Source organism: Pyxicephalus adspersus, chromosome 8 (assembly GCF_032062135.1).
Source record: "Pyxicephalus adspersus chromosome 8, UCB_Pads_2.0, whole genome shotgun sequence".
Classification (NCBI taxonomy): domain Eukaryota; kingdom Metazoa; phylum Chordata; class Amphibia; order Anura; family Pyxicephalidae; genus Pyxicephalus; species Pyxicephalus adspersus.
The window spans coordinates 53,201,689-53,226,965 of NC_092865.1; the positions used below are offsets into that span (position 1 = coordinate 53,201,689).

The 25,277-nt window shown below is 40.3% G+C and overlaps 1 protein-coding gene across 3 annotated transcripts in view; it reads left to right on the forward strand.

The window, feature by feature from the left end:
• CAMK1 (calcium/calmodulin dependent protein kinase I) overlaps window positions 1–25,277 on the forward strand; it is a 77,408-nt gene that overhangs the window by 26,621 nt on the left and 25,510 nt on the right. The window lies entirely within an intron of this gene.

Here is a 25,277-nt window from a genome sequence, read left to right on the forward strand (position 1 = left end):
CATGTATTTGGATTTGGAACCCTCTTCAGTCTTCATTGTTTAAGGCTTTCCAAAGATTTTTTGAAGAGTGTCTATGGGAATGTGTTCCCAAACAGCGTTTGTGAGGTCCAGTACTGATTTTGGACCTGTAATGGTTTTATAATTCATCCTATGGGTTGAAGTAAAGGAATATAAATGTCTTGGACAGAGCTCCAATTTCTAAGTCTTTATCTTGTCTCTTCATCTCGTGTCACAGTCCTACTGCAACAGAAAAGGACCTTAACAAAAGTTGGAAGCCCACAATTGTCTAAAATTTTGTATGCTGTACTAACAGTACCATTCATGGGGAAACTCCCAAATTCAACTTTTTGGCCACTTTAAGTATATTACAGTTCTAGTAGCAAAATTGCCATCAGATATTAGGTAGCAGGTGTAATGGCAAAATACTGGTGATGCTAAATGTCAAAAGTCAAGTTTTCCTGTTGTGTTTTCAACATCCATCGGGGACCTCTATGTGTTTTATTACAGAGATCTACCAATCTTTCTTGGTGTAAGGCATTTTGTGTCCAGAGATATTATATGCAGTAATCTTAGAATTAGTATTAGTTTTTTTTCTGTGGGCTTAATTTCTTTTGAACAGTAGGCAGACTGTTTTTGGGGATAATCGTTTATAGCTCGTCACGTCACCTTAATGTCTGGGGCACTCTGTCAGTGAAAGTAATTCTCTCCTCCTTTAACAGCTCAGTGCCAGAGACGCGGTAAGGCTCTTAGGATGGATTATTGTGTTAATTAAAGATCACGGATCAGTCTGTGGTATTTAGCCAAAACCCAAACATTTTTTCAAATGCTTCCAAGCTGCCTTATTGTATCATCTGAGCTTTTTTTTAGGCTTTTATTCCTGATATTGTAATAGGCCTAGTATCTCTTATATCACTATATTGCTGTGTTCCTATGGAAACCAGACAAAAACAGGAGCAGACAGAACTGTTATCGAGAGTTGTCGTTGAAAAAAATCCAAGTTTGTGTTTCTTAGGTACATGTTGATCCTCAGCCAAACTCTATTTGGAAGTAACAGATCGGAGTATCTTCTGTCACAAGTCATGTTTTCCTGGCTGCGCGCAGGAACAGAATGGGCTTTGAGTCTGAGAACGTGGCGATCACTGGAACGTGGCAAAGGCATAACTGCACACAGATTGAGATACAGAAGAGTTTTGGCTAGTAAAATCAGTACAATTAAAACTGTTACCCACAGCAACGGGATCACGCTGATTGCTTATGACAAGTAGAGTCAGCATTACTTAATGTCGGTCATCTCTAGTCTTGGAAAGCTTTAATAAATCTGGCCCAATGGGATCTAATTTTCCATCAACTTAATAAAACCATCACGAAGACGTTTGCTGAGACATTTGGATCTTTCGACACTGGACGTTCCCCAATTGTTTTCCATTACTTGGATGGTGCACTGATATAATACATAGAGAACAGGGAGTGATTAACAAGATTTTCCAAGATGTAGGAAAATATCCACATGTAAAAACGTGTATCTGGCTATCCCTAGGGAATTTATTTAATAGTTAAATGCACTAATAGCAGAAAATCGGGAGCTGGTATGGTAAATATTATGTTGACCTCTGTGTTTCCAGTATTCCAAATGATCCTGACCCCCAAAGCACATATGTTAGGAAGTTTGTCATGGGATGCATTAGAAGTTTTCATTCCCTAATGCTTCTAGTGACAGAAAAGCAAACCTAAACTGGTGTTAGAATGTTGTGCAGCATTCAGTGGGGATTAACAACCCTGTAGATATATGAAATTCACCCTGCACCTCTCCAGGCAGAACTAACTGTCAATAGCAGGTAAGTCTGGAGAACTGGGAACATTTAGATTTACATATTTTTGGGAAGAGGATGAGGTAGCAATATATTGGCTGTTATTGTTTGGTAATAGGCATAGATGTGCATTCAGCTATTGCTAATCTGTTTTTGCTCCATGCCCAATAAAGCAAGCTGTTGCAAACACTTCGCCCTTCTCACTACTCCACTATTTTTTTTCCTCAAGGACAAAAGTGCCCAATACATCTGGGTATGAAGTTCCATGTAATTGACTCCTGCCATTGACACTGGCGGTGCCACCTATGTTTACCTAATGTTTCTAAAACCTTTCCTATAACAGAAAAGTAAGGGAGGATGTGATTTGTTCTCTTGCCTATTTGGACATGGATATTAAACTGGCAGATCAAACTACAGCTCCTCACAGCATAGTGATAAAATAGCAGATCAGCTAACTTGGTAGCTTGGAGGTGCTAAATGAAGAAAAACTTTACACCGCAAGCCAGTGACTTTTGCTGCTTTCACCTTTACAGCATAAATGCTACAATCATATGTAAGAGGTTCACCTTTAGATATCATTCTATGAAACTTATTGGTAATATAGTTCTCAAAAACTAGAGAAGATAGACCAGCAAACATAGAATGGATGACATGTTTCCTAACCATATGTTTATTATGTTTATAACAATGACACAAAAGCAAAATGTCAGATTATAAATACCCTGTAAAGGGGTTTGTAGGGTGGGAAAAAGGACCCTTGGTTAGTTAGGGGTTGACATAAAGCATCTGCTTCCATGGTAACATATAAGTGGTTGTGTGCTACCAAAAGGAAATTTACACTTGTGTATTATCCGACCCTTGCAGCTGGCTATGGGATGGACACGGCACAGCTGGTGTTCTCGCCAGATCACGCCCTTTGATAATTGCTGTGCCATCAGCTGCTCTCGGGAGAACAAAATTCCTGTTCTTTACAGTATGGAACACCAGTTAGCGGTTTTTGTCTTTTATATACAAAGATACAGAGCTTGTAATATTTGTTGCTTTAGAATAACAAAGTTTCCATAACACACAATGCAGTTTAATCTAGTTTTTCATGTAAATAGTTAAAAAAAAACATTCTTATAAACCATATCTTTTTTTTTTTTTTTTTTTTGGGGGGGGTGTTAACGGTTTACTTTGATATTGGCACTGAAAGTGCGGCAGACTTTGGTTAGAGACACTGGTCATGTGTTTCCAGTGCCTAGGTCTTTTGGTCACATGATCTCAGGATCTGTCTGTTTTCTGAAGATGTGCTAAGCTCTTTCACAGTTAACCTGTGACAGTTTAGTGTCCCCCTCTGTAGCCATTTCTTAAAAGGAAGAAAAAAAAGAAAATATAGGATTGCAGGTTTTAGCTGGGGGTTGCTTATGCTGGCTGAAGGATTTGACGCTCGGTTAAGGCTGTTGTTACACCTATGTATTGTGGTAGTGCTCTGCTTAATGCAACACAAAATAGTATGCAAGGTTGTGTAGTACAGCATACTAAAAAAACATAGCTTGTTGGGCGCTGCAAATGCTACCGGTGCTCTGCCAACCCATTTTAAAATTTGACTACTTAAATGGAGCACTCTTTAATGCATGAAAACTTATTAAAGGAAATTTTTTCCAGTAATAAAAGGTTAAACCCCTGTTGGGTCACTGGCAAGATTACCTCCGTGATGCCCTGGTGACCACTATCATAACCTTAAGGCAAAGTAGGGGAAATCCACTATAGAGTTGTCACCAGAATATAAGTTGAGGTGTCCTGATTTATGTTCTAAAAGCAACTGTAGGGTGCTGGATTTGCAGGTAACAGCACCAAAGTTGGGCTTCCTAATATACTTGTACAATTTCTGTGTCACAAATGCTGCTTGCAACACAATTGGTTAAATTGCCAAGGTGTTAAAGATGCCAGTGGAGTCTATTGATGAGCACTCTGATGAATGGGATGGGGGGATAGAAACGGATCACTGACCCCTTGAAATTTTAAGGTTGGTGATAGTAATGTTGCTTGTATTACATGAACAGAATTGTGCTGGAGCGGACGAGGCTTTGGCTGTGGGCCGGAGGCCTCTGCTGTATTCACAGGCTGTAAAGAGGCAGAGACAAGATAGCTTGTATTGATTCATTGACTGAGCTGTCCTCCAGCTACTGGTGCCCTGCGACAGGCTGCGGAAATTGGTTATTGAAATTAGGCCTCTGGAGATCCATTATGAAGGCCTGGCGCTTGTTAACTCTATCTGTTCTATACAGCAATAGACGGGGTTTGGTTTCTGCTTATAGTCTAGAGCTGTGTGCTGGTGGTTAAGGCCTTGTATGCATGAGTGCAGTAATGGGAGGCCAGGCACAACCTTCATTGATAGAGAGCCAGACATTGCTAACCAGATGCAAAAACACAAACATATGTCACTTGGCATTGTGCAGGCTCAAATGTGAAGATTTTATTTTTCACTTCATCTGAGCCTCACTCCGGAACCCTAAAATCAGAGCTAAGAGACCTCCAGATTTCCGAAATAAGTTGCTGTGCAATCACCTAAATCACCTACTGTTGTCTCCCAGCTTTGGAGTGTTTATAGGGAATCCATTAGGAGAGCCCTGTCTGTCAGAAATATTTTGGAAGGATTAAACCCGAATTTGTGTTTAAATCTTAGTTGGATAAAAATCTATATAAGGGGTCTCTACAAGTTCTTTCTATTACTTAAAAAAAAAAAAAAAAATCGACACTTCTGACTACACACCTACATTCTTGGGTCATGGGACATTGACCTGGGTCTATCGCTATCTATGGAACAAAAGGGCCATATCCTGTACTGGACCCATAAGGCGTCCATTGCTAGAAGAAATTTGTTTCAAGGTGGTCTCACGGTACTGCACCCCAGAGAAGTTACACCACATTTTCCCAGCTGTATCAGATCGCTGCTGGGGGTGTCAGACAGAAAAAGTCTCGTTCCTAGATATATTTTAGAATTGCCCCCTCCTGAGGAATTTTTGGGTTATTGTTCAGTTCATAGATCAGCAAATGTCGGACCAAGATATCCCAGATGACCCGGCCCTTTTTCCTTTACAGCACAAGCATTCTCATAGAAGGCATATAAAAACTCTGTTATCCACCTACAATTTGTTCATGGCTTTGCAGAGTCCGTGAGATTCACCACATGGAAGACCTTACATCCTCCATTCGAGGCACTGGCAGGAAGATGGCCAATACATGGTATTACTGGTCGCAGTTCATGACATCTAACGAACATCAGGAATTTTTGGCTCTCTCCTTAAAAAGTGTCCTATCTGGCCCACTCCTTAAGTATCCTTCTTGCTTACTAGGCTTTGGTAAGTTATGCCTATACAGATCCCCAATAGGAGCAACCCTCTCATTTTACGAATATCCCCCCCCCCCCCACCTCCTTACTGCTCTAGCCCCACACACAATCTTTCATTTTCATTCCATGAATGCTAGATCAACCTAGAGGGAGGAAGTCGAGCGAGTGGCACCCCACTATAGTAAAGTACAGTGGTGGCCCTTGCTCTGTTATTCATTAATTTGGCAGGGATTGGTGTACACCTGCTAGATTTCTGCCAACATTCCAGTGTGTACTTACTTTAAGACATAGGGGACCTCTAGACTCAATTTTCATCTCTGCACCAACAGTGTTGTGAATTGGATTTTAATTAATTTAAATACATTTATTTACTTAGTTTGATGCAGTTAGTGTAAAATCCAGACATTTTTTTTTTAAGCTGGGTGGGAAGAAATTGTAAGCGGGTGGCAGCCCCTATATTGTGACTCAACTCTTCAGTAACCACCCAAAAACAGCCGGGTGGTTACTGGAAAGTGCCGGGGGGTGTGCCCAGCTAAAAGGGGCTGGGGAGAACACTGTAGTTAGCTCATCACTGAGATTGCTGAATGTACAAGCAGTAAATGTCACCATTCAATTCTAGTGCCATTGTTTTAACAGATATACACTTTGGTCTATAGCCCAGTTTAGTCTGATCACTGACCCAGGCAACTTCATGGCAGAGTGATCTACAAATTAAAGTATGCAAAAGACCCAGTAACATTTGCAAAGTTAAATGCAAATAATTATTTTAATATCCTACAATTTATTTTTACCGAGCATTTGCAATGGTTGAATTGACATTTCCTAGAATAGGTGGCCCTGTGTAGTACACAGCTGATCAGAAAGAAAATTTCAAGAAATAAAAGGATAAAAACGTTTCCCCAGCAGAGCTCTGGTTTTCAGTGGCTAAACACTAATATTATTCCCCGCAAAGATCACAGCATCAGTGACATGAAGGGCATTGTCCTAATGTGCAGCATTTTTTTTTTTATAACATGAATTATATATATAGTTTTTTTTTGTTTTTGTTTCTTCTCCCATGAAGAATGCAGACCATAGGTACTTTACATTGTGATAGGTTCACATTGGAGTTGTGTGTATGGGAGTGCTGGGGCTTAAAATAGTTCTGGGCCCCTCACCTTGGTAGTTACCCCAATGACTGTTTCAGACATTTATATTACGCAGGATTCTCTTTCTCTCAGCGCTGCGGGGAGGCCTCCAAACACAAGAGACTTTCCAGATTCTATTTAACTTTAGGATGTGTGTGGATAATACTTTTATTACCCTCATTAAAGCTTTTTATCTCTGTCTACATAAGACATAAAAGTTCTCCTTAGATATAAAACCTCTTCAACAGCAGCTGCTTTGTGGCTTGCGGTTTTATGACTTGCTTAAGATGTATCTTACGTTTTTAATACGTACCTGACGATTATTTCACTATTTGCACTTGGGAAAGAAAAACTCCACTCTTTTGGAAGAACAGAATTTGCTTTTTAACAAAGTGGATACTGTGGTTTATTTCACAGAGAGAAACCCCCAATACTTACAGGTATGAATGAGCCTGAATTTGCTCCTCATTGTTCCATGTGACCGAGCTAAACCTTTTATCAAGTTTAAACGGCCATGTCTCCTTTCTCATTTAGTGAAACAATGACAGGATCTCTTTTAAAACCCACTTGTATTATCCCTGGTAGTGACTTTGTAGCCACTTCAAAATCCCAATGTTTGAGCGTGCATGGGCCAGTGATGTCATCTCCTTCCATCATATGACTTATTCAGACCTAGTGATTGGCTGGTAGATCTGAACACTTTATCACATGCTCCCCCATACTTGGAAGCACCTGGTATATTATAGCAGCAGTGATGGAGGATGTAATAGTAAGAGAGCCCTGTTAATGTAATGGATTTTAAAGTGACCCTGTCGCTTTGCTGTAAATGTGCAATGAGACCAGGTCCCTTTAATGCCATCAGCCCACCCAAGAATTATTTGAAGTCAGCATGTGGTTTAACCCAGCTATATCCACCCGTGACTTAAATTCCAATTATCTGGATTTGGCCATTAATGGATAACACAATTCTATTTTCATCATCTATTTAAGAACGGTATAAATGGGCATCGGGCAGAGATAATGAGGCAGCAATTTATCTTCTGTCAAATTACGTCCCTATGTTTACTGCCTCGCGTGATCTATAGAAATTGCTCATGTCCTGGATATAAGATTATCCGGTGTCTTTACAAACATGTCAAGATTAATGGATGCATGCTGTTCTGTTGTCTCCCGCTCTTACCGAATCAGCATGCTTTAATGAAGTTGTACTTGGTGTGGTGTATGGAGTCTGCTTCAGGGTGGATCTGTTTGTGTTGGTATTAATATCCCAGACTTCCTCTTGGAATACAGTTGAAGGATAACTGCATAGATGAGCTTCTGTAATGTATCAAAGGGCGCCAAGCAGCATTGCAAAAGTAGCCTCTTACCTCCTCCTTTTCTTCAGCTTTTGGAGCCATTGTTATTTGCATTCAAGTCAGTGTAAACATTGCTTTGTTTACATTCTGCCTGTATGCAGTATGTACAGTAACTGAAAATCATGGCTAAGGCAGACAACTTCAGTAACCTGAATAAAATAAACGCAGAACGGCTTATTTCTGCTGTTAGTTTTAAGTTATTTGTACCATTTTTAAATGGAAACAGTATAAATACCTGTTTTTAATTTGCTATCTGTTTCTTGCAGTCCTATAAATCAAATTCACACTGGCAGGGAGAGAAGCAACAGCTTTTCTGATCATGTATTGTCAGGTAACGTTGTGATAGGAGGAAGTAGCAGAGTGACAGATGAGCTTATTAAGGTTCTGCTTCTTCACTGTCCAATCTCAGGTTGGGGGTGGGTCCACGACATCCTGGGTGGGTGAAGTTTTTCTGGCTGTCCTTAAACCAGAAGATGGAGGACATCTTGTGGTGGAAAATGGGTATGTTACCTTCTTCTCAAACCACCAGTGCACCCAGAAGGGAGGTTTTGGTGGATGTGGTTGATGAATCTCTCAGTGGTATTGTATCGCCCTAGCTTCAGGCCAGTTTATGCTGCAAAGCACATAATGTCCCCTGTCCCCCTTGTGTAAAAGTTTGCTTTTTTATTGGCAGCCTAAAGCTAATATTGCATTTTGTTTTCTATGGCCACACACCCAACACTTCCTTTTGTCGCCTGAGAAAAGAAGAAGTGAGACTGCTGGTATAGTCCGATGCTGCACAGCTCTTCTAAAAACAGACTACATAGGGCCAAATATCTGTGTGCACCAGCTGCCGGGTTTAGACAAACTCCTCCCTTTTTACCTTATTTCTCACGTACAACGCTGACAGAAATTGCCATTGGAGACCAGGCATTAGATGGCTGTCAATGACAGAAAGAATTTCCCCTCTATTCCCAGTATGGTGACAACTGTAAAATTGTATTTTGCAGATTAAAACTCATTGGGAGCACATATTTCATGTAAACACAAAAAACATGCAAAGTTTTACAGTTATGGTCTAAGCAGAGAATCCTATCCCTGCCAGCAAATAAGCATAGATTGTTGATCCTTTCCAACAACATTTATTGAACATGTGTACCCAACCTTGCACAGCTGTGCTTTTAAAGCACCAAAAAATGCCAGAAGGTTTAATGTCTTAGTACAGGTACTCTTTAAATGTATTATATGTTGTAGGCCATTGAGCATAACAAGTTAAAAAGCACTGTAACTATGTTTTACCTGTGTAGAAACAAATACGTTTGTGCCAGCAATAGCATGAATGTCAGACTTCTGAATAATGACCATGTCACCGACACAGATTCAATGAAAACAAAAGCTTTCCTGAGAAAGCGTGACCTCCCACTGTAATGACAGCGTGGAGTCCGGGAGGCCTGTGGCATTTACCGCTCACTATATAAATAAGCCAGGGTTTCCAGGCTGTCATCTATCATCATTTTTCTGAGAAATGCGCTACAATGACAGCGGTTCCTGCACCGGATTATCAGCCGCAAATAAGACAAACTGCAGGTTAAAGGGAGAGAGATCCTCTACAGATGAAACAATGCCAGTCTCATGTTACAAAGTAGGTCCCAGTGCTGACCCAATGAATGGGTTCAGATAATTATTACCCAAATAAATTACATGAGATACATATTTTTTTTTACCTTTCAATCAATTTGTATTTTTGTCAATATATTTTGAGATCTTCGCCTGCTTGTCATGGATCTTGAGTTCTTTGCCATTTTACTCTCCCAACCCTGTGACTGGAACTGATAAAGAGAAGAAATGCTCTAATTTCCTGTGTCATTGTCTGTATCTGTCTGTCGTTTGCAACCCCTAATTAATGTACAGCACTGCGTAATATGTTGGCGCTATATAAATCCTGTTTATTAATAATGAGCCTATCAATGCAAGCTCTTTGTTCACATCATTTTGCTGCTCAGTGATCTAGAGGAGGCTGCAACCCAGTCAAGTTTTGTTATTGCTTGCCATTAAAAAAATGGAGTGCCCCTTTTAGCCAATCTCCAGCTTTTTGCCGGCAGCAAAATGCTGTTTAGTTTTAAGCTCATCATGCAGATGCTACTGCGAGACGTGCAGCGGCTGCCTCCTCCGGCATACAATGTGCTCCCGGAACGTGTGTTTGGGTGGGAAGCCTTAATGAGGTGTTAAGCGATCTATTTATTCATAGGGTGCACCGCGTGTTCGTGCCACATTTTTGGCAAGCTGAATCCCAGGCAACGTATAAATATTTTAAATCACTTTCTCAGTGTATTTTTAAAGTATTTCCCGTTGTTGGCACCAAGCATGTGGCACGGCAAGCAAAATCTGCCTGCGAAGGAGGAGGAAAAAAAGTTTGCATGTGGCCTCATCTGACTCCGCTATTCCACTGGTGGAATGAAACTTGGATGATTTCAGTGGTTTCTCTGCAGGTTTTATTCTTCTTGGTAACCCCATTACCACATACTTTTGTCCTGCCTTCCAAAAAAAAATTTCCAGATTTTACGATACAAAATTTGCTTTCCCCTAAAAAGGTAAAAAGGCCATTTCCAATTCTTGGTTTCCCTGTGAGATGGACCAGATTTACAACAACAAATTTTGAATAGATTTTATGGGCTAATAATAACTTTTCACTTATTTACTAATTTGATTTAGCAAAAATTAATCTTATATAAATCTTGTGTTTTAGTCCTAAGGGGACTTCTAAGGCCCTGAAACACGTTGCCTTTTTCCTTTTACCTTAACTGCGAATTAAAAAAAAGTCCTGGGTTTGATTCTGGTTCTGACAATCCAATGTTGTCATGTCCATGTTAGACTAAAAAATAACAAAATGACTAATGTTCTTTGCTTAACTTTCCAGTGGCTTGTGCCATAAGGACTCCTTATGTTGGGTTCTACATTCTGTAGTGATGGGAGACAGAAGAAGAAAATGCCTATAAAACTTAAAATCTAAATATTAAATACATGTACGGGAATTTTATTTGCCAAAATATTGCACTTAACTTTGTAATGCCCTTACCCCCGCTGTCCTATGGTGGTATTGCCAAAGACTGATATTATGTAACCTGTGCCTGTACCCTGCCACCTTCCTGCTCTGTGTATGACGGGTGTGTCCCTCCTGGGGCCCTTTCTGTTGGCCCAACCAGTCCTATCCTCCTCACTCCCATCCACCTACATTATTATATCGAGACGTCAGCCAAACATTTTATATTTTCTCTTTCCCCGTGGCATTTACATAAGCATTAATAGTCAAATCCTTTGGCAAAATAAAAAATTGGTTCTCTGCTTTTGATCAGGTGACTAAATATCATGGCATTGGGTCATATGACCTCTGTTCTTCACTCTCCTCATTCTCCATCCAGCTGCTGAATAATGCCCATCCTGTGTCCAGTTGAGGCTTACACAGGCCTATAGGCTCCCCTCATCCCCTTGTGACAGCACCGGGCTAATCATCAAGCATCAGCCCGGTCACATGGGATGAGTTTCATGTTCCTCCATACTCAAAAATAGCATTTGTCTCCTTGCTTCTGGTGGCTAAATGGAGTTGTGGGGTTGTGAAGTAATAAGAATTTTGGGGTTGGGGCAAATCTGTTTACTTACCCCTACTTTCTGAGGGTGCATGGGCAGAAGAATCTTCTTGTAACAATACATCCACCTTATCTTTAAAATGTTTATAGCTTGGTGTAGAGCTCTGCCACCTGCTTTATTTTATTGTGGCTTATAAAAATAGTGGAGCAGTGTTCTACATGAGCCTGATATAAAAGTATTTAGAACCTGATGACACACTCGTGCCCATGGTATTGCTTTAGAGGTGGCGTCACCTGGCAAAGGGAGGAAAAAGCGAGGGTCATCTGCTATATTTCACAACTTCAGCGCTGAGACGACGCCTGACAGCTGTTCCGTTATCTCAGGCACACATGACAAGCCCAAGGTGTAGTCGATAGGCTGGGAGCACAGGAGGAAACGTCTTACCAGAGAAAAGCATACTATTTATAGATGGATCTGTCTGCATAAATTCCTGCAATAATATGTGGTGCTAGAAGCGTCGGGCGATTATGAAGGCGCACTGTAAAGCAAAAATGATTGGCTAGTACATTTTCTTGTAATGTTTACCTGTCACTTCCATATTTATGAATGCTGTGGAGAAGAAAGTAACATTCCATAGATGATTTGGCTGTTGGCGGACCCAACCACCAATAAGGTGTTCATTCAATAGAGATCAGGCAAAGGTATTCCAAGTAGACCTTGCCATGGTGTGTGTGTGTTGGGGGAGGGGGGGGGGGGCTAACCAGCTTATTCCCCCAACTCCAACATGAGTTGGGTTATAGCACAACTGTCAAGATTATCCCACATAATATAAATGCTTTCCCAGGGGTTGAATATGAGAATCTGTAGGATGGTGTTGAGCAGTCATTGTTGACTAGTCCATAAAGTTGGAAGCTTTAAATACTTAGGAACATACGAAGTGGAAATTCACTTTCTACTGCCTGTTTACTCCAGGGCAGTGGCTTGCTAAGTAGTGAAGCCAGAATGAGAATTTAAGCCTTGGGGATTGCACCTCTGAGTCCTAATACACACAAATCCACTGCCAATTTCTAGCCAACACACTGGCCTGATTGATTTACTAATTGGCAATTCACTTGTAAATCTCAAAACACTACACACACATACAATTTGTTCTTCAGATCATTGTAAGTGAACCACACAACCATGCACAGGATGCGTCAACAACTTGGCACTCCCAACTGGATTTGCTTCATCATTTACACACACAACTTAATATCCATACAAAGTAAGTAACAGGTCAATCACTCAAAATAAAGTCTAAATCACGTAAATAAAGGCCAAATCACAATGTCTTATGATCAGTCAGCTGTTCACACATTAACCTGCTGCAGTTCATTTACTGGGCAATCCCATTATTTTATTAGATTGGTGATCGGACCAAAGTAAAAATTGACCCATGTGCACTAGGGCTAAAACCAGGCTGTAGTAGTGACTGTTATATTGCATTTTAAATATAAGATAAAAGGCAGGCTCGTTCACGTAAACAAAAGTGAAAGGTGTTTTTTTTTCATCTTTGATGTAGAGTGCTTGGTATGTATTTACCTTCATGTTTAATAATATAATACCTTGTGTGCTTTCTTTGAATAGCATATATTACTATTGGTGTCCCCTGTTGGTAAAGTTCTAGCTATACTTCCACACTCTTTAGACCACCAACATTAGTACTGCAGATATGATGGACCAGTACAGTCCAGTCTCTGTGACATCTTCCTTTTGGCCATATACATACCTTATCCATAGGAGAGGGACAATACACCAATTATTGTGCTTAGCAGCAGCACAAGAGTGTGAAGAGATGATGATGATGGGTATTTTGTTTAAACCAGTGACCATCAATAATTTAGGGTCTGCATCAATTGTTTATTAAATTGGGCAGGGTAGCAGGAGAGGTAGGCTGAGTCATCAAGATTCAAAACCAGGCAGTTGGGTACTAGGAGAAGTTTGCAGTTTTGTCTTACAGAGCCACAGCCATACCAGAGTTGGGTTCCATACAACATATCAAACTATTCTGTGGAGGAACATGGAGCTTCATTTTGGTATATAAGAGCTTTCAAGGCTGACGGTTACTGTTGATAACCGAATCCATGGCTCTAGTGCTGCAGATCCACCCTGCTAATTGCCATACCACCCATATAACTAAAATTACTTTTTCATTGCAGCTCTGCAGTTTCTGTGCGCTTCCCCTCCACAACGCAGATAAACTTATCAATCTCCATTTTCTGAGTAATAGGGCTTGGTGTTTGTCTCTGGTTTTCCCCTTAATATTAACTGACAACTGTTAGGACAGGAGAGTTGGCTATGCTTACACTTCCTGTTTTGTCTTTAGTTTGCCTAAACAGAAAAATTCTACACTCTTCCTGTACAACCAAAATACACATTTCTTCCCAGAATTGTAAGACTTTTAGTTTCTTTATAACTACTTTCTGATTATCTTTGTCAGCTTTTCAAGAACCCACGTACATCATAGACTAGGTTAAAGATGCAACACTCACAATGGTGTCAACCATATATGCAGCACAGATATTGGCGGAGGGGCAAAAGTATGACAGGTGCTGTACTATCTGCTGGTTTGGAAGGTAAATCTGCACATGATGGCAAGCCCTGAGTGCCAGCAGCAGGTTTAGCTTCACTTTAAGCCCTCACTTTTTTACTCTTGGCAAAGTTGCTTTCTATTAAAATCCTTAAGCCTTCTACACATGCTCTTATTAGTTTGCACTGACAGATGAATGAGATATATAATGCACAGAGCTCTGCACTGACAGATGAATGAGATATATAATGCACAGAGCTCTGCACTGACAGATGAATGAGTGAGCACTGTACACGCAGTGCCATTCCGCTCAATGAAGAAGGGAAGAGGGGAGATGAGTGAGTGAGCATCCTACTAGGCTTTCTACCATAGAAAAACACATTGGTAATTCCTTATTGGTCATTATCGGTCCATCGCGGTGGATTGAACAGTTTTGGGGGACCGCTGTGCACATGCCAGATTTTCCCATGTTCATCTCTATCCACTACACTGATCAACAAACATGCCAAATAGATTAAAGTCATTTTAAGTTGTGTGATTCACAGATTCCAAATATGGCATTTGTTTTGCTAGATTGGCTCTAATTTTTGAAATATTGACCTCAATAATATTTCATAGAAAACTAATGAAACATGAAAATTAAGCAATATTAAACTTTATATGCCTATGTATACAAAATTACATTTTGACATACTTAATGTCAATATATTCTATATTCAGTTTATTTACAGAACTAATCACAAAGAAGTCATTGAAAACTTCTGTATGTTTTCCTTTTATGCTGATGATCAGGACAATCACGTTGAAGGCTCAGGCAGTAGTCTGCCATCATGTATCTATCCTATCTGCCCTGATACCTTTCTTCCATCACCTTTATATCTTGGTAGAACCTCTCCCCTTGTTCATCACTGAAATCACCAAGGTTTTCTGGAAATGTTTGCAAGTCGCTATAGAGTGTACCATTATACTCATGGTAGCACCCCAATATTTAAAGTTTAAGAGCAAGTTTTGTACCAGTTTTTCATACCTTTGTGCTTCATGGTTACCCAAGAAGTTCTTGACAACCATGACATAGCTGTGCCAGCCAGAAGCTTCAGTATTGGTCATGTAACTTGTGAAAATTAAATCATTTATCAGTTTCCGAATCTGGGGTCCATCAAAGATTCCGGCTTTTAATTTTTCAGTACTCAACCCAGGGAAGAATCTACAAATGTATTTGAACGAAGTCATCGTCCTTGTTCCGAGCTCTAACAAATTGCTTAATTAATCCCAACTTTGTTTAGTGGAGGAAGAATTTTTTTTTTCTTTGTCAACCATTGGCTTGTTAATGATGTTCGCTGCCGCTTTTTTCATGTTCTCCCTTGGAGGCCATGTCACCTTTTTCCAGTGATCCTGCTTTGGTCTACTTTCCCACAAGCAGATGAAACACGGGTACTTTGTGTATCCACTTTGCTGTCCAAATAGGTTCACCATTTTTAAATCAACACATATGGACCATTGGTGTTCAGCAAAGCAAAGCTTTTGTAAGCCCATTTGGATATTTTCATATTATTCTTTTAAGTTTTGTTGAGTGACCAATTGGAATTGATGCAAAGCTGTTGCCATTATGCAGTAAAACAGATTTCAAACTTCGAGTGGCACTGTCTATGAAAAGCCACCAGTCTTCTGCTCAGTATTCTGGTACCCCATATGGGCTAGTAGTCCAGGGATGTTACAACAGTGCACAAAGTCTCCATCTTCACTGAAATATGGTAGGAGTGTCACCCCTCTTGTCCCATAAACCGTTATTTTAACTTCCGGTCTTAGACAGTTATTTTCCCTTAGCCTGGGTGCTAAAAGTTCAGAATTTTGTTTTGACAGACTTGGGTCACTTATTAAATCATTGAGCTCTTCTTGGGAGAACTGCTGGTTTGATGGAACATTTCCTTCATATTCACTTCCACTGCTAACCCCTTGATTACACTCCAAACCCTGTATATCTTCCATGTCTGATACAGGAATATCAGGGAGTGTACTGAACACTGGTATGGGAATATCAGCACCATGCAGCACAGGTCGTCTAGTTGATTCCAAATTGGGGTACTCCCACCTATTTTTCTTGTAACGATTGAAACCTTTTACATTCACAGCATAAAAATAACGATCATTATAAGGATTTTTGGGCTCTCGCTATACCATACGTACACCAAATTTCAAACTTTTCAGTTTTCCATTTTTCCACTGACGTAGACACTCTGCACAAGTTTTGCACACCATATGGGGAGCCCAATACTTATCTTGGTCCCCCAGTTTAATACCAAAACATGCAAGATATGCTTGTTTCACAAATTCTGTAATGTTTCTTCCCTGTTTTTACTGAGAATATTCACCACAAATGTATCAAAATACATTTGGGTCATTTAAACAACTTCTTGAAGAATTCACATTTCTGTATAAAAAAAAAAAAAAGAAAATGTATGAAAAAAAGAAGGCAAATGAAGGTTACATGAAAATAATGCTACATTTATTATGTAAAATGCAAAACATCTGTGTAAATAAAAATTGATGATGATAATATGTTGTGTTAACATTTCTTGTTGGTAAAATAGTCTATTCCGATTCCTTTATCACAAGAACTAGAGCCAATTCAATGAAACTGATGTCATTTTTGGATTCAGCAGACCTGAAATACAGTAAATATATTAAAAAATCCTTGGCACGTGAAACATTTTTTTGTTGAGCTGTGCTATTATTTGACGTGTACATAACTTTACACTTGTCCGTCATTGCTTCTTCCATCACATCACCTCCTAAAAAATCCACCTCTTAACGTGGCCACTGTGAATTATCCATGCTTTGCGTTTCTCGCTGAGCAGTGTATGTTTATATAAAAATGGTAAAAGGGCAAAAAATATCTAATTTGGGTCCCTTTTCCACCCTTGTGATAAGATTATCTCTGGCCCATTTATTCGTTGACACGTGTGACTGGAAGTAGATTGAGTGTGGTTTAGTTTGCTGCGATGAGGGCAGATAGTGGAAAGGCACAGTTGAATGTTTTGTGGCTCCATCATACAACTAAATATGTATACATTAAAGCAACTTACTGAGGAATCTCCCCAAAATCCTTGATGTAAGAAAAATAGAAATCTCTTTCACTGTGCCAGGTGTGGAACTTCCCTCCTAAATGTCAATGGAACAGCTGCCCCCATCGTAGGATTTCCTTACTTCTGTTTTGGTGACAACATATTGGATTCCTTTCACTTTCTGATCACCAGGGGAAATGCAGAAGGTGAATTTACACAGCTGGGGCACAGATCAATAAAAACTGTTCAGGGTTTCTAACCCTTCTCTATCCAATACAAATTAGTTATGGCAGTACATGCACACCATATTTCCAGTAGTATCTCCTTTCTGCAGAGTATTTGAACATCTCTGATAAATCTGGCTTTGTTTTATTTATAATTTTTTTTCTCTTCCCCCAACCCCATGATCCTGCTCCTCTGCAGGTCGCCCATCATCCAATGAGCCCTCAGTGTCTGCAAAAACGCTGGCGTTTCCTAGCAACCGCTTTCAAACCGGGCTTATAACAGCCAGGTACCAAGGAAGAAAATTCCTCAGCACATTGCAATAATTAATTCTTTTCACTCCACACCCCCTCATTTACCATGTTAACCCTGGTGTTCACTGAAACTTATGACCTGCCCCCTTTTTATTTCACAGCTAATCATATAGCACATCTAAACCCAAACCGGGTCACATTTAGTTCCCTAAAATGCCGACTATGTGTGCATCTCGGTTCTACTGATCTCCTGCAGCCAACTGCATCCAATTCCTGCATTGTGGCATTTCTCGGACGGGTTTCCTGATAGTGACAACAGTGGACTCGATGGCCCTGAAAAACTGCCACAGACGACATGTAAAAATTTAGAGTTTGGTTCAATATCTCGCCTTCTCCCCACTGCCCAGTAATATCTTAGTCGTAGAATGGACCGTGTATGTGCAATAGATGTCCGCAACGCCACTTGTAGTCTCTGCCAGGGGAACACACAACAAGTGTGAGACAGTACCCTGGTTTTGTTTCCCTATAACAGCAGGTTTCAGAGCTGTATGGTATTTTATTGCGAATGTAAAAATATTAAACATAATTTAAAAAAAAGAATACCTAGTATTATAACGGGTTATAAAAGATTCTAGTTTATTGATTTGGGTTTAAGAAGACTTTACCATTAAGAATATTTGTCCAAACAAAGCTATCAAGTGCAATAATTCTGTAACATATCAGCTGGCTTTACCTATAGTAGTAAAACTGCTAAAATCCAGGATCTGATCCCTTCACAAACTGAATTTACCACTGTATCATCATATTAATATACATTAGGTCGTGTGAAAAATCATCAGTTGTCCACCAGGGTACCCCAGGTATTCCTGATGAAAAGTCCTTTGCATCAGCCAATTGATTCTTCAATGACCCTTTGGACTACAAAGGTGGCCACACACTAATCAAAAGTGCACTGGTTGTGTAAACTATCAATATCTATTTGGTATTGATCAGTTACCTGGTTATTGCCCCTTTGACCAGCAGACCTAACGTTCAGCCAGGAGCACTTCCTCATGGCTTCTACCCAATGGGAGTCCTCCCTGGTAGTTTTTGGGGAATGCTCCCAGCTATAAAAATATACACAAAAAACGTTCATATACTGATTGAATAACACTCACGGATGTTCTGGCTTTTAATTGATTTTATGAAAACATTAATTTTAACATCTAATCTACCAAAAATGTCCTCTAGTTTTATAATTGGCATAGACAAATGCCAATATTCTCTATTCATCCCAAAGTGCCAAAAATATTTACATGGCATCACATTATGTGCTGGTTACAATAATTTCTGGGGAAAAATACTGACATATGGTCGTGTTCCTAAAAATAACATTTGGAAGAAGTCCAGTTTTTATAGCAGCCAGGTGACATCTCTACTATATGTTGAAGTCCTGATAATACAAATAGTTCCCCTTCAATAATCAACAATCATTATAGGTGTCCCTACAGAGAGAATGTGAGGCCACGTAAAGTGATCTCCCCATTTTTCTTAAGCAGCTGAAATTCATTCAGTCACCAACGGTGGTCCGTGAGAAAATTTTGGTGGTCTGCAGAAAAATTTGGACATTATTTGCAATTTTTATGTTTTATTAATTATAAATTCTTCTGAATGACAATTTTTCGCCTTTATTTTGCACTAAATTCACTAACTGTACTAGAGACGGAAAAACAAGGGAGGCGCAGCGTGACGTCAGTGTAGCCTTAAGTTGTATGAGGCAACCGTTACCAAGCCGTATGCTTCAGTATTGTTTCCACTAATACAACAGTCACCCCGCTCCACCAATACCGATTCTCGTCCAATTGTTTTATTTATTTTGTAGGTAGGAAGTGATGCAGGGGAGTGTTCAGGGCTGTCTGTAGTTTGTGCACAGAACATTTGCATTTCAGACTGTTTGAGGGTGACCACACTGCGTTGATGTAGCTGCTCTTATGATTGTGCTTTCTGCTTAAAGTAAGAACACAAGTTTGAGTCAAGGTTGATTGCAAAGATATGAAAGACTTTGATATGGAAAGTTTCCATGATCCTTAGAATCACCTGAATTTTGGTTTGGTATCAGCCTGTTGCAGTCCTTTTTTACAGCAAAGCCCAGACTGGTAGAGAAGAAATAAGCCCAGGAACTTAACATATTTGAGGAAAAAGCAAAGAGATTAGCTCATTACTGTGCTGCTTCTACAAGTCACAGGCTTGAGGTAGGTCCATGACAGCCTGGGTTTACAGAATGTCAGGATGTATAAAGCTGACCTACATTCAACCCAGAATATGTAATCTCCTCTGGTGGCCAATAAAATGGGAACAGCCCAGGATTGAAGTTGGGTAAGTGATGCGTGCAGCACAAGCTGTCCTTTTAATGGGCTAATCCTGTCTATATTTGTGACTGGAGCTCTGCCTTAAACAATTTGTTTGTTCTGATGTAATATTTGTAACCTGTGGACTTTTATTATGTAATTTTTTCCTTGGCTTTGTAGTGAACACCTTTTGGCATCTCCCATGGAATGTGTCTCTTCTCCTCGCAGTGCTGGCATGGTTAAGGAGCTCATTAGTGCAGACCATCAGATTGTGTGACGCATGTGTAACTAGGGCCTTCCAGGCCATCGCTGCTGCGCGGTGGCTTCAGATGCATTGGAATCACTGCAATGCTTTTTCCTAAAAATAAATGAGAATCTTACTCTTGTTTCCATGGAGGCAGATGGCTTTGTCAGCCCTCCAATCCAGCAGATCTCCGAAGAGAGAGGCAAAGCAAAAAATAAACAGCTACAGGAGAGGGACAACAAGGCACAGGGAATGGGGGCATATTAACCCCACAGAGTCCAAAGCCTCCACTATGACAGATGGCCATGTTGCCTCCCGTGTATCGGCTTGGACCAGGGGGATGTGTAATAGGACAGCATACGGGGTTCAGGCCTGCTTCTGGATGCAGAGGGGAATTTGATCATTAAGGGAAATTATAAGCTGTTTGTAATGTTGAAGACATCTTCAATCTTAAGTAAAATAATCCCTGGTGATCCTGCCATGAAAGGCCTTGATACATTTCCTGGGTGAGGGCTCTGTCATAATCTTCTTATTTTTCCACTGCTTTTTATATTTGCAATGGAGAATACAATTGGCTGTGGCAACACATATTACACAGCCATGGCCTGTTGTTGCCATGAGGAAACTGCCCACTGTTGCCCACTTTGATCTAAGGGGACAACAGAGGAGGGTGGCAATGGGGACAAGGGATTTGCCTTTAGAATGGGGACAATGGAGGATGGTGGGACTTGGCTGTAGAAGAGGGACAACAGAGGGGGGCAGTAGGGCAGCAGGACTTGGATCTAGAAGAGTAACAATAAAAGGGAGCGGAGGGGCTTGGATCTGCAAATTTACTGGAAATATCCCTGTAATTAAGGTTCTGTCTGTAATGCTTATTAAGCAGAGCGAGTTCCCATTCAGTGATGGCAGCGTCACTAGAACGTTCTTAGAACTCAGAGCTTACGTAAGTTGAACCCATGTGTTGTCGAAAAGATATTTGTGGATGTCAAGCAACAAATTGTTGTTTTGTTAAGTACAGTAACAAGGTGTGTACCGCCGGGATACCGTATCGTGGCGATAGGTTTATGTGTTGTGGCTTGATTTAAATTAAGCTCACACCCCTGGGATTCTGCTTTATTTCTGCTCACCTGTGGTTATGCGATAGCACAAGAAACCATCCCAATCTGCTGTGTGAAAGTGTCTGAAAGGAGATCAGTCTGTTTCCCATTACGCACTGTTGCTATGCAGCGTTACGGTACCAGTATTGCTGTACAAGTATTACACGGTATGGCAATGGGATAGATGTTTAGGTGGGCAGGTATTCTAACCAGTAGAAAGCATTCTGAAGGATGGTAGATGACACATGATCCGTTGCAACATTTGGCAAAAGAACTGTAACTATTTACAAGAGTATTTCAGCAAATGCTCATTGAATCATTGAATAACTCCTCTTTGCTACAGGGCGCAGAGCTTTTGAAATTAAATACCCAGGGGGCAAATAACAGCATGGTTGCAAGGACTGCCCAGCCCTGGGTAATAGACAAATAAGAGAACTCCTCAAGTCATAGGTTATCCGCTTTATTAATTTATCCGCCACACAGGGAATGCATTGAATTTAGTAAGATGGTCAACTCTTACTCATTTATTATATTTATTAAACTCCAACATATTGGGATGAGCTTTAGAGTTTATAATCAAAGTCCTTTGGAGAAGCTCACAATCTAATGTTCCAAACATGGTGTAAAGCTTGTTTTAAAGAGAAGCCAATAGTCTTCCAGAATGTTTTACTGGGAAGTAGGAGAGACAAGGAACCCAAAAAATACACGCACATAGTCAAGATTTCAACTACTACGCCGCCCATATGAGTCGGCCAACTTTGGCACATTGTAATGGGGCACAAACATTATCCAGCTCATCAGAGCAGAAAGCAGACCCATTCTTGTGTATTAAACAAACATGGCTGCCCCCGTATACAGCAGGAATTTGCAAATAACATAACAAATAAAAGTTTTATGTATAATTTTATTATTTTCTTAAGAATGTAAAAGAATGTTGCCTGTTAATGTTCAAATTAAGAACACTGCGTCTATTATCCATATCTCCCCTTGCCCTTGTGTCATTCTGTGTGGCCCATGCTGTAAACCTTTGCTTTTACTCCATGTAGGGTTCCTCTCCCTCACAGACATCTATAAATAAGAGCTGCTATTATTGCAGAGCATATGGATCAGTAGTCAGAGCTGCCTACTCTTGTTATAGAGATGTCTGCTGCTCAGCCAGGGAAATGGGAAAGCCCAGGAGAGCGCCACAGTGGAGACATCAAGGGAGCGATGGGGCTTACACGCACACATCACGAAGCCACTACCCCTGCTGGCTGGTTATCGGGCCGATGCCTCCTCTGGGGCCCTCCTGGCCAGTAAGGGACCAAGGGATTCAGTGAATCTGCTAAAAAGTCTCACTAGGCTCAGTGACTAGGGCAGCGCTCAGCAGAAAGACAGGTTGGGAAATGACAACCTGTGAGAAGAATTTATGAATATTGGTGCTCTAACCAGAATGTTTTGGGATTTCTTTTCACAGTTCAGAATAGATAATTTAACTCGTATTATCTCCCTTATTATTAAAGGATTATTAGGATTTATATAGCGCCAACGTATTACACAGTGCTATACATTAAATAGGGGGTTGCGGACGGACAGATACAGACCATGACACAGGAGCTTCTTGTGATCAAAACAGCTTCTCAAAACTGGAAGTTTTGCTGTCAGGTTCTGCTATTTCTTTGTTAAGCATGGCCACAGTTACTGGGGGTAAGATTTGCCTTCTCTATCCCATTGACTACTATATGGACTATGGACTACTACATAGGACTGAAAGTAAAGCATTCCCAATTTGACCTGACTGGTTTAATCTCGGCCTGCTTTGTACAATCACATTTACATTTTGGATACAGATCCTGGGAGTTAATAATACGTTTATGCTATGAAAAGAATTGTGTTGTATTTTTCAGTCAAAACTTGTAAAAAGCCAGAGCTTTTCCCTGTGGGAAGGGTATCAGGTGGTAGCGGTACACATGGACAAATATCAACAACGGGGCGATATCGGTGGCATGTGGATATTATCAATGGCTGGCCAAAATTTGACATTCAGATATCAACAGGAAACAATAGGTACCTACTCTAGTAAATAGTTAAATCTTTTTTTGGACCTTTTGATTTTGAACTTCCATTGCTTAGATTGCAGGAAATTGCTTTCTTCCAGCTTACTACCTGAATAGCTGGGAATGTCACTTTAAAGGTCAGGAACTACATAACATATAATGTAGTTGTATAGTAATTGGGCTCAGATTTGCTACTCTTCCCTGCAGCCCGGCCCAATATTTTGAACCTTGGCCATTAGTATTTTTATTGAGCTTTTTTAGCTACTGCTTTTCTTGGTTCCAACAAAGGAAAAAGTATTTTGAAAAGTTACCAAAATTACACAACTTCCTTTTGGCAAAAATATCAGCATTCCATATCTGCTTTTAGTATAACGGCTTCCAAGCCCTATTGTCTAGTTTGTATTTTGCAGTGGTGGGAATCTCATTTAAAGCAGTTGTGTACTGCTTAGGCTGCTCTGTATCTTATATTGCAATAACCTAGTAGTTCTGCAAGCACTGTTGGGCTTTAAAATTACTGTTGTATTTTTGCTCCGAGTGGAAATGTTGCAGTTGTCTCTTTGTGGGTTTATTAACACATTAAGCAATGATCATTAAGAACCATGACCCTCCCCCCCCCCATTTCCATTTCTTTTTTTTTCCCACACATTGTTCATACATTGAATGTATAATTACCAAAACATTTTCAATTACATATTTAACAGATTGATAATAGGCAAAAAATAGGCAAAATTTTTGCAGTTGGTCCCTCTCCCCCCACTGCAATGGTAAAATATCCTATTCACTACTAGATAGGTCTTGGTATCATCACATACAATGCAGGGCTCGAACATGTATTAATGGGGATGGTGTCAGTGGTCAGGCAAGGTACAGAGAGGTTTTTTGGAGGGGCTAAATGGTACAAGTCTAGCTAACAGGAGGGCAATGGTTGCTACAAGTGATAAGGATTTTTTTTTCTCGGTTCTGCAATTTTCTTAAAAAGTATTCAATAATCAAAATGAATACTAAACACTTGCAGTAAAAAGAGGGACCCATTCAAGGTTTAATAGTCTTTGGGAGTTAGGATCCTGTACAACACAGGAGAGGTGAAATGTTGTTAAATTTGAAGGTCTAGTTGCTGACTTCTGACATATTTCTAGTATCTGTTGAGGCTACATGTTTTGGGGAAAAGTGTGGGTTGAAAGCCGAGTATTGGGCAGGTCAATGCAGAAACCACAGTGTTTACATTTATATGCTAAGGAAATGGAAAGGATATGTGTTTGTGTATGTGAACGGCTGGCAGATAGGTTAGCTGCCCCATAATCTCCTGCTTTAACATTAGCTACCCCTCAATAATTCAGAGGGTAAATGCTTGCCCTTAGAGTAAGCTAGGATTGGGTAAGCAATTTCCACTAGGACTAGCTAGCTAAGAAAGGAAATTACACGGGGGATAAACTGCCTGCCAGCCACCCTAAATAGACTTTAAAATCTGATGGCAGTTCTAATATTTTTGCCCTGCTGCAAAAAAGGAAAATAAAAGATTTTGGCTGGACTTTTAAGTAAGGTATGAATCCCTTGTGTTTAATATCTGTGGTGGAAATGACAGGTTAATATAATTCTTTAAAGACAATGCTCTGATTCCAATGTGACAGCAAATCCAAATCACTCATCTAAGCAAGGGCTTCAAGGCACCACTGGCAAGGCTTCCTCTTGGATCATTAACCCTCTTTACAATATGTCACAGGTCGCTATAGCCGCAAAGGTTTTCATTCATCCGTGCAAAGCTTTTCCTACAGTCACTGTCTTCCAGCTTAAACACGACACAATTCACCACTCCGAGAAAATATAGCTTCACCACTATGCTATATGTGCAAGGGCTCCCTATAGCAGATCAACCAACTAAAATCCTGGTAAAGTTGTATAGCAAGGACCAAAATATCCCTGCCTCTGTTTTTAAAAAAAATACATGGTGCTTTGGGGTAAGGGGCATATGTGTACTGTTCTCCCCTACCTCCCTCAATTCAGCCTGAGCAGCCAGTTGCTATGTTCAGGCTTGATCACATATGCAAATATTGACTTTAGAGTTTTTGTTTACATAGGATGTCAGGAAGCTGCAGATGCAGATCAGGATAACAGATGATGCTGAAAAATTAGAAGTGGCCATCTAATAAAAACAGGACAGTATCAATCATTTACCTTGTCATGAACCCAATGACTAGTTTATGACCGGCTTAAGGAACAGCTGGAAAATGGGTTCCTGGCTTCTATCAAAGCTCGATGACACCCCACCCAATCATTCATT